Here is a 3,905-nt window from a genome sequence, read left to right on the forward strand (position 1 = left end):
TTTTTAACTGAATCAAATGTTCACCACTAACCAATTTCGCAAATAATAGCTTAATGCAATAAAAAAATAAATGATCAGGACAGTGTATCCAAATAAAAAATCAATGACTTAATAAATCAAAAAATAAAAGATTAGGAGCATAATAATATTTTTTTTTGTGTGTGTATATCAACCAATCAAAATCTTGGTGTAATACATTACAGGCTACCTGAATTGAGCCCAAAAAACCCATTGACTCTGACTTATAAAATATTTCGTTATAGTCCTTTGAATTTGCTTAAATAGATCAATTGATCACTTGATTTTGTTTATATTGATTTTGTTTATATTGATTTATTAGCCCCTTCAGCATGCACGCATTGATACATTGGTCTCTGAGTCATTGAGTCATTTCATTTTTTACAACTCAAGTTTTAGGCCCAATTATTTTCTTACAAAAAATCATTTTGGAAATAACTTATATGTCACGTCTCACATCTACACACGCCAATGTTGAAATTAGGATATTCCTAAAATATATATGACAACTTCGAAAGAGCGTATTTTGAATTATTTGAATTAGTGTACATAGTTTCTAGTAAGAACATCGACAATGCAAGCAATTTCAAAAGTTGTTAAAACTTAACACATCATCCAAAAATATAAGATTTTATTTTCTATTTCATCCACATCATTTTTTACAACTTTAAAACAAAAATATGCTCTAATGCCAATCAACTCTAATAGTTGGCGCTATGGTCCCACAAATCTTATTTTATATATAATTTATTTTAATTATAAATATTGCCATAAAATTCAATCAATAGTAGGCAATTAAATCAATTTTTTATATTAAAATATAAAAAAAGTAAGGGTACCAAATGGGTGCCAAAAAAATTGACAATATTGGCATAATAATTTAAGCAACTCTTATTACACCAATGCAGGACACCCTTTTAAGCGGGTAAGAACAGATGCGCTTTTAAGTACATCACATTTCCACTGGAGATGCTCTAAAGGTAAATGTCCACTCATTATAAGTTAACAATGAGGGGAATTATTTCACTCGTTAATGCTTTTAGTAAGAAGAGTTTCCTCAAATAAAAAATTCCGCTCATTAAAAACCTTTAACGAGTAGAATTATACATTTAATAATGGTTTTTCTTTTTGTAAACTTTTTTTTAATATCCGTAAAGGGAGGAAGGATCCGGTGAACCGCTATTTAGATTGAATCTCTATATCTGAAATATTAGTTGAAAGAAATTTAGAAAAATAAACATATTTTGTAAATTCTCAATTATTCATTCACTTGGGAAAAAATGAAAAATTAAGAAAGAAAAAGGAAAAAAGTCCCAAGAGCACAAAAGGCCTATGGTTTTCATTATGAGAAATGAGGAGGAAAGAATTGCAAAAACATATGGAGATATGTCAGTGTTTAGATACATTATTTTAGATTCAGTTTCAAAAAAAATGGCAAAAAAAAACCATAATTAAGCCATGGATTAAGTTCCTGATTATTTATTTTTTCACATTGAGCCCTTCATCATTGATTCTATTATGGATTAGATCTTTATTTAATTTTTTTCGTCGAGTTTGGACTGCATACATCGTTAGGGCGATTCGACTTATTGATATAGACAAATAAAAATAAGAATTCCTTGACTAGGAGAGATAAAAAATTAAAAACTAAAACGATATTATAGAAATTAATTTCCAGTAGATTCTTCCAAACTCGATTTTCTCCTCTTTCATTTTTTGATTTTCAACATTAGAATCGACATATCGATCTTCTAATCTCTTAAACTCGAACGAAAAGTTAAATAAGGGCCAAATCCATAACAAAATCAATGATCAGGAGCTCAATGTGTAAAAATAATTGATCAGGGTCTAATCCTTAAAACAGATAAAGTTCAGGGGCTTAATTATGTTTTTTGCCAAAAAAAATAGATACATTATTTTAGATGAATCATGTATGTAGACAAATGCATATATAAGGAACATGGATCTAACTTATAAGGAAAATTTCTAAATAAAATTCTTTATACACAGATATATACTAGCTATATATAACACAAAATTCATATATATATATATATGAACCCAATTTTCTCAAAACATAAAAACCAATCTAATCTCAAAGGAACAAAAATGGTTAAAACTACAGCCTCCATTTTTGCTTTAATACTCTTGGTAGCAATAGCCCCTGCATATGGGGAATACTATTCAAACAGTAAGGTGCATACTCCTCTCGAAGAGAAGGTGACTCAGCTTCGTTTCTTCCTCTTCGACATTCTCAGTGGAAAAACCCCAAGTGCAGTGAGAGTAGCCCAATCTAATCTCACTAAATTTGATAATAAGGAAGCAACTCCATTTGGGAGTGTTTATGCCATTGATGATCCTCTCAGATTAGGACCTGAATCTACCTCTGAAATTATTGGAAATGCTCAGGGACTGTATTGATCTTCTAGCCAGGATCCTACTAAATTTACTGTGGTATTGTATGTTGATTTTGCTTTTACTACTGGTAAATTTAATGGCAGTTCTTTCAGTGTGTTTTCTAGGAATCCGGTGACGGAAGCTGACCGTGAAGTTGCTGTGGTCGGAGGAAAAGGGGAGTTTAGATTTGCTAGAGGGTTTGCTAAGGTTAAATCTAGCTATTTTAATGGTACTAATGGTGATGCTGTTCTTGATTACAATGTTACTTTGATTCATTATTGAGTTTTTTTCTTTTTTGGTTCACTATTGAGTTATTAAGAAAGTTTATATATAAATAAAAATAAAATTAAGTTAGGTTTGTTTTCATATTGTGTTATTTTGAAGTCCTCAGATGAATCGTCAATGAAATGAAAGTGAAATGATGTATCATTTTACCAATGATTTACATAATTAAGTCCTTTAACTTTATATGTTTTAAAGATCAAGCCTTTGGTCAATTATTTTTCTACATTGAGCCCTTGATTAATAATTTTGTTATGGATTTGGTCCTTATCTAACTTTTCCGTCGAGTTTATAAGATGAGAAGATCAATTTGGCGATTCTAATATTGAAAATCACAAAATGGGAGAGGAAAAAATCGAGTTTGGAAGAATATACTGGAAATTAATTTCTATAATTTCATTTTAATTTTTAATTTTGACCTCTCCTAGTCAAGGAATTCTTATTTTTATTTGTCCATGTCAAGCTGAATCGCATTAATGATGCATGCAGTCCAAACTCGACCAAAAAGTTAAATAACGACTTAATCTGTAATAGAATCAATGATCAAGAGCTCAATGTGGAAAAATAAATGATCAGGAACTTAATCTTTAAAACAGCTAAAGTTTGTTACATCTCAAGCTTTTGAATATCAATGTATCAAAACTTGTTCATACATCATAACACAATTTAATAAGACAATTTTGAATAGATAGTGTTTTATAGATTAAAATGACATTTGATGTTGATTTTCATACATTTATGTTTTAGTTATTTTGTTTAACGAGGAGCAACTTTCTACAATCCAATTCTAATTTAATATTCTCTTTTTTACCAAAACTAATAAGAAGAAAAAATGTACATTTTAGACGAAACAATTCGTCTGAAATACATCAACTATGTCGCTAAGGCAAGGATTGGAAATATCTCCTAAGCACATTTGCCGACCACAATTTATGGATTAGCGAATTTGAATATGAATCATTTGTATGTTATATATCGAAGAGATAATTTTCTATTTGTAAGAAAGAGGGAGAGTGGAAGAGCTTTTAATTTGAATAAAGAGGGAAGAAATGAAGCTCCTCCTCCATGAATAATTTGTCTGTAATATAGAAACCTAATTTTGCACTAGGTACTTTTTTTCGCATTATTTGTGAAAAATTGACTTAACCCCTTACAAACTAGCTAGTTACCAATATATTCAGCCGTTAACTCATAAAATTTTATCGTTT

General features: G+C 29.6%; 1 pseudogene; it reads left to right on the top strand.

Annotated features, from left to right (window-relative positions):
* Nucleotides 1–2,127: 2,127 nt before the first annotated feature.
* On the top strand, nt 2,128–2,697 carry LOC136235341 (dirigent protein 15-like; annotated as a pseudogene).
* Nucleotides 2,698–3,905: the final 1,208 nt, after the last annotated feature.

This window comes from Euphorbia lathyris, chromosome 7 (genome assembly GCF_963576675.1).
Source record: "Euphorbia lathyris chromosome 7, ddEupLath1.1, whole genome shotgun sequence".
NCBI lineage: Eukaryota > Viridiplantae > Streptophyta > Magnoliopsida > Malpighiales > Euphorbiaceae > Euphorbia > Euphorbia lathyris.